At 37.0% G+C, this 7,167-nt stretch overlaps 1 pseudogene; it reads right to left on the bottom strand.

Annotated features, from left to right (window-relative positions):
• Window positions 1-263: 263 nt before the first annotated feature.
• Window positions 264-581, bottom strand: LOC102895454 (annotated as a pseudogene).
• Window positions 582-7,167: the final 6,586 nt, after the last annotated feature.

The following is a 7,167-nucleotide window of genomic DNA, read 5'->3' as shown; positions in this document are numbered from 1 at the left end:
AATAAGAACAATTATTTGGCTATGGCGTACAAAGTTAATTCTGATCCCATGGTATATTTTTTTTTCTGGTGCATGTGAATTACTTAATTATGATTAAATATCATTGCCAGTACTGTCTGTTGCTTCCTTCTGTGCCCCTCACTGTGCTCCTCACCACTGAGTCCCTGGAGGGAATCTCAAGTAGATGATGGGCAAGATGTTACCCCTCCCAAATGTCAGCCAGGAACCCATTTCTGAAAAGGCTTTATTACAGGCAGGGGGACTCAGTCCTTCTTGGCTGCTGCTTCCCTCATGGCCGCAAGGACGTTACTCAGCTCCTTCCTCTTCCTCTTAGTATGAATGTGTGTCCTCTCCCTTTTCTTGACAATTGTCAGGGCTTGCTCGTCATTGGAGACCTTGAGCACCTCCGTGGAGCACCGCTTGTAGGGGGCAAAGCTGCACACCTTTTGGATCATGTCCCGCACGAACTTGGTGTGCTTGGTGAGACGTCTGTGGCAGCGGCTATGCCTCAGCTTGCTCACATTCTTGGTCACCTTGTGACCCTTGTTGAGGTCCACAGTCATTGGGTAGTGCAGAGTCATGGCTATGGACAAGAGTGGGAGAGGAGATAGAGTTGAGTTTTGCCTCAGCCATCACCACCTGGACCCCCGTGTTCTGGCCCCCTTAGAGTCACTCGTTGCACCCAATCGGCCCCCTGAGCCTCACTGGGATCCCTGGGGTCCACATGGTGGCTGATCCCACCTGCCCAGGGTCCAACTAACCTGCCTCATGGTATATTTTAAGCCAAAATACACTCATTCTCTGAACTCTAAACATGGCAAAAATGACTTTTGCTTTTTTTCCTCCCAAGGAGGGAGGAGGATGATTATAATAATATTCTATAAGAAAATACCTAAAACACTGTCTGAAATTTGCCTTACTTTTTCTTAGTCTTCAAGATTAGATAATACTGGCAGAATTTAAGATCTTTGACTTCAAGTGGAATGAAACAAGCATTACAAAATAAATATTATAATAAACAGAAAAGAAAGGGAAATTTATTTTACTGGAGATTGGAGACCTGTAATCAATAATGTTTCACAGAGAAAAACTTTAAAGATGCCAGCTTGTTCTTAGACTACCCAAAATATTTTGATAAGTGATGGCATGTCTGTTGTGTTTGAGATGCTCGGAGAACAAGGTATTGTTTCACGTGGTCATAACATGTGATTGGGAGTGGCTGGACATCAGGCTAATGAATTACTTTTAAGCTAATTCCTAAACATTACTAGTGGAGATAAAAAAAAAATGTCAAAAGGTAAATCATCAGTGTATATAAGTACAGTCAGACCACTGTATTGATCAATATCCACAAAACCTGCCAAATCAGCAACAGAATCCTCTCTCACATAAGATTTATTTCATCCTGAATCTCAAGCAGGGAAATGGTATATAGTTATTATTGGCTTAATTGCTTTAAACCCAAAGTGTCAGGTATCTATTGCCATAAACATTGATACATAACAATTCCGCCTTCTCCCCACCCCAACCAAATAAAACCATAGCTCATGAATCTATGGATCAGTTGAGTGATTTCTCTTGTTTGGACCAGGCTTGCCTGGAAGCACTCATGTGCTAATAATTAGATGAATGATTGGCTAGGCACTGGCTGGTCTGATGGTCTTGCTTGAGATGGCTGTCCTCCATGTATCTCTCATCCTCATGACAACTTGTCCAGCCTTGTTCACATAGACTTCCAGGGGCCAAGACAGCAAGCAGAAGTATTTATGCCTTATGAGGTTTAGGTTTAGAACTGCAGCACTATCAATTCCATTGCATTCTATTGGCAAACCAAGTCACAGGGCTGGTTCAATTTCATGGGATGCAGATATAAGCTCCACCTCTAATTGGAGAAACTTCAAAGTCTTGTTTCAAAAATCATAGATTCAGAGAGACATAGACAAATATGCTATTTTTGCAATCAATCTACCTTGGAATAGGAGGCCAGAAATTGAAAAGCAAATATCAAGCTAAGGAAATGTCTTCCAGGTTGGAAAGAATTAAGACATGGTGCACTAGTGAGGAACTCCATCAGACTTTTTTTTTTTTTCTTTTACATGGCATTTTGGGAAATAAAAGATCATAAAAGTAAATAGATCAAGGGTAACAAATTATGTTGGAGTTAGAATTTCGTTTTTTTTTAATCAACTTTTTCAAGTCTAGTTTAAAGCATATAGAGAGATAATTGCATATAAGTTAAAAACAAAAATGTTTTAAGAAGAGCTAAGATTTCATGAGGAAATATACAAAATTTACTTTCAATCCCTATTTGAACCAATTAGATTAGAAGTTCTAGTTTCATAAATGTCAATGGTGTACAATGCAAAGTTTTGTAACTTGTGATTATACGAGAGGCAAAGTAGAAAAGAGATCATATTCTCAAAACCATGCTTCATTCTTGGTAAGAAAAACAAGTGACTTTCTGCTGCCTCCTGATGGCAAATAAATTGCAGAGACCAGCTTAAAGACATGATTCATTCTGTTAGCATCATAGGCTTTATAGCCTATTTAACTTTGCTTTTCAACACATGTTTGACTAATGTACCCTGATTTTGCTCAGGGAATCTCCCAGATTCAGTTTCTCCAAACATCATTTGAGTAGATGCAATGAACACTGTTCTAAGAGTATAAGGAATGTAGGAATTAGAGTTATAATTTTGGCATTAATGCTGTGTGCTCTTGATTCTTCCACACCCTGATTTCTTCAACTACTAAATAAGGATGCTTTAAACTTTTTTTGGCATAAATATTATAAGTAAAAATAAAATCCCTTTAAAATAGTGTTTCATATATTGCTGGGAGATTAAATTGAAATGAGTATAGTTTTGGTGTTGAAAGTCTTAGAAATTTGCACACTTCCTGACCCAAGAATTCCACTTTTAAGGATTTATTTTAAAGAAATAATCAAAGATGCACATAAAGATTTGGATGCAAGGGCACTTATTCCTTTAATTTCATGACAGCAAAAGTACTGGAAACCACCACCCACATTAGAGTTTTATATAAATAAATTACAGTAGAGTCTTACATTGAAATGTTAGGCAGCAGTGAGAAAAGATGATCTGGAGAATTTTTATAAATACATTCTGAATGTTTTTCACATCACTAAATGAAAAAAAAACGTAATAAAATGTTTAGTGCAATTACATTTTTGAATAAAATATGTATATAAAAAGGCAGAATATGCACTAAAATATTATCAGTAATAGTTATCTATGTTGGTAATATTTTCTTAATTGTGCTTAACACTCTTTTGTACATGTATTACTTTTCTATAATAACTTTTTTCTTATAACAAAGGTTTATAAAATAAAATTGATACATATAAAGCATTTTTATGCTTACTTCTTGAATCAGAACTATAATAATGAGAACCAAAATTCAAAACTCTACATCTTTAAGAGCTTTGCCAACTGACATTTGTCTTTGTCACAGACAAAACACTTTTCTATTTATGTTTGCAGCATTGAAAAATGCACAGTATCTTACAGCACAAGGAGGGAGATTTATAATAAAGCCCTTCATCTCAGTGCATGAGTACACCTGTAAATCATTCAACAGACTCACATTAAATATAAGCCTCAAAGCAGCAGATGTATCAAACAATAAAATTTGAGTGTGTCTAAACTATCTGCATCTTTGTTTCTCTATATAAGCATGAATGTCTTTCTAAACTCTCTATTCCAGAGCCATCTCATTGTTCATTCAACATATATTTACTTTGGAACAATAAATTATCAGCTGAACTTGCTATAATGATTCTGAAAAATCAGGTTGCCAATGGTTTCTTGGGATCAGAATCCTCACAGACACTCAGAAATCCCTCCAGCATAGTGTAGGTCTTGCATATAATAATAAATAAGCAAAATACATTAGTTCTGCCCTCAGGAAACTTATTTTCTGGTCAAAAAGAAAAAAGTACACAAATTGAATGACTAGAAAAGAGCCATTCATCTATTCTTTCAACAATATTTGTTTAGAAAATATTCATGATGAGCAGCTTGTCAGGAGTGGAGAGAATATATGATATAATTTTATAATAAAATTCAGGGTTAATGCCAAATGGTATAAGCTAGGAAGGGGAGTGGGTAGTATTAACCCCCATATAAGCTGAGAGCATCTTGTCCAAACAAACCTAGCATGATTTTATAGATGTGAAAACTAAGTAAGTGGGAAAGGCTTCCTAGTAGAAATAGAGCTTGGGATGAAATTGAAATAATGGTTGGGATTTAGTGGAGGAAAATGACAGAAGAGTGCTCTACCAGAAGAAAAAATGAACAAAGGATCTGAACTGAGCAAGCATATGATCTACAAGTGAGCCTAAGAGATAAGAACAGAAACTAAATATTTACCCAAGATCCAAACATGGAGAGTAAGTTTGTCTATTGATTCACAACAAACCCCAGATATTAAAGAATAGAGCTCTTAAAAACATTATTCTCCCTGAAAAGGAAGATGAAGAGTAGATAAACAGCTCCAAATAGTTTTTCACCTTTAGTCCTAAAAACAAAAATACAACAAATGAACAAACAAAAATCTAAAGATTAAACATAAACAATTATTTTAAAATGTGGCCTAAGTGAAAGGAAAGCTCTGCAGTCTTTCCAGCCATACAGATACATTAAGATGATGTTCTTGAAGCAGGAATCAAAAGAATTGGGCATGAATTCCTTCTCTACCACTTACCATAGCACTAAGTCCTCTTGGCATTCTCAATCTTGAGATCAGTTTTTCATTTTAAAATGAAACGATCACATTTCCACTTCTAGCCAGGGTAGAGCAAGAAGGATAAGATTTATATTTCTGTCTGAAACAGCCACAAAAACTAGACAAAATACATGAAACAATAGGATTCAAGTCACTGGAAATCAGTCAGTGAAGGATAGTAATCCCTGACAGAGGGAGAGAAACAAGGTAAAACCCATGATTAACCCAACTTACTATTTGAGACTGTTTCCAGATTGTGGTGCAGAACGGGGAACTCAGGCAGAAACTCTCTGAGTTTAGGAGACAGAGATGAGAGTCTGGTGGGATCAAGGTAACCAGAGATAGTTGAGAAGAGTACCAGAAAGGAGAAATGTGCACAGAGAGAAAGCTATGAAGATCTGCAGAAGGTTCCACTCAAGAACTTAGTAGTTTATTGATCAAAGCATGCATGTGAATGAATCACTGGAAGCTGGAGAAAGAACCATCACATGGAATCAGAGAAAACAGTGCCTGATATTCACACTGTACCAAGATAGTGTGTTATCACCAACCAGGTTGGGAAAAGTCATAATTATGTGGTGCTGAGTACAGTACTCTGAAAGTTCTTGCCTCAGTAGTAGGGAATAATTTTCTCCAGACTGAACACTGTTTCAGACCTGCCAAACACATCATAAAAGCACTATCTGAAAAGACTGAACTGCTTCCAAATAATGTAACTGCATTTCTGAACAAAGCTCAATAATTATAGGAATACGAAAATTTCAAGAACCCAAGAAGATAAAATTCACAATGGCTGGCATCAAATCGAAGATAGCAAGGTGTGCAAAGAAGCAGAAAAATAATACCCATAATGAGGAGAAAAATCAATCACGTTCATATCAGTGTTGGCATAGATGTTGGAATTAGCAGACAGAGACTCTAAATTAGTCCTTATTACTGTATTCCATATATTCAAAATGTTAAGTAGAAACATGAAAGATATAAAGAATCAAACTTCCATGCCTGGGAAAACATGAAAATTACCATGAAAACTACTGTGTCTGAAATGAGAAAAATAAAAAGAAAATACACTGGATAGGATTAACAGAAAATTAGAAATGGCAGGAACAAAGATTAGTGAACTTTAGGACACAGCAATAACAACATAAAAAAAATAGAGAAAAAAAGACTCAAGTAAAAGGAAATGAAGAAAGAGAAGGAAAGAAGAAAGGAAAGAAAGAGGGGGAGAAGGGAGAGACATGAAGGGAAAAAAAGGAAGGAAGGAAGGAAGGAAGGAAGGAAGGAAGGAAGGAAGGAAGGAAGGAAGGAAGGAAGGAAGGAAAGAAGGAAGGAAGGAAAGAAGAAAGAAAGAGAAAGTAAAAGGAGAAAAGAGCATCCGTGGGTTGTGGGACAACTTTGAGCAACACAGGGGATGTGTAATTGGAAGTCCTTGAAATAGACAAAAGAAGAGGAACAGAAAAAAAAAAAACATTTTGAAGAACTAATAGGAATAAGTTTTCCAAATGTGATGAAAACTATAAAGCCAGAGATCCAAGAAACTCAATGAATCCCCAACACAAAAAAATATATAAGGAAACTATTTCAAAGTGCATAATAATCATACTGATCAAAAACGGTGATAAAGGGAAACTCATAAAAGTAGCCAGAGAAAATAAACATGTTATTTACAGAAGAATGAAGATAAAGATGACAACATATTTCTTGTCAGAAAGTGGAATGACATCTTTAAAGTACTGGAAACAAAACTGTCAATCTACAATTCTATATTCAGTCAAAACTATTTTTCGATTAGATAGCTTGAGTTTGGAGAAACTTGATGGATTAAGAGATGTCCCCAGATCTTTCTCCTTGAAACAAGAATAAGCTGAACATATAGAACTCAACAAAAAACACCTAAACTGCACACTAGCATGTCTGAGCGTGGGATCTGAGCATAAGAGCTACATAGGTCACAACCTCAAGTGTTGGGCAGTGGACTGGAAGAAATAAAGAAGCTGCCTCTTTCAGCCACCAGAACTCCCTATAGGAGGAGGGGGAGGAAAGAAGTTGTGTCGAGTTTCCTGAACAGTCCTGCCTGGGAGGGCCATGAGCTCCATGTGGCTGGCAGCAGGGCCCAGTCATCAGAGCAGAAAGCAGAGAGCAGGATGGCAGAGAAACAACAGTTGATTTTTACCAGCCATGGTTGCAAAACTGAGGCTGGGCCACAGCCCCCATCTCCAAACCCATAGGGCCCTTCCCCCTATACCCTCTGAGATGGATGACCGTGGAGCCCCGGAGAATCTCAGAAAACACTACTGAAACTATTGCTACCAATGACAGGGACAGAGAATGAGAGTAGTGAGTGTGATTAAATATCTACAAGAAAATAAAAAAGGCATTATTAAGGCTTTATATAAAGCAGGGATCCAAGAGGCTTAGACG

Source organism: Pteropus alecto, unplaced genomic scaffold, assembly GCF_000325575.1.
Source record: "Pteropus alecto unplaced genomic scaffold, ASM32557v1 scaffold229, whole genome shotgun sequence".
Classification (NCBI taxonomy): Eukaryota; Metazoa; Chordata; class Mammalia; order Chiroptera; family Pteropodidae; genus Pteropus; species Pteropus alecto.
This window is presented reverse-complemented; position numbering and strand designations above follow the sequence as displayed.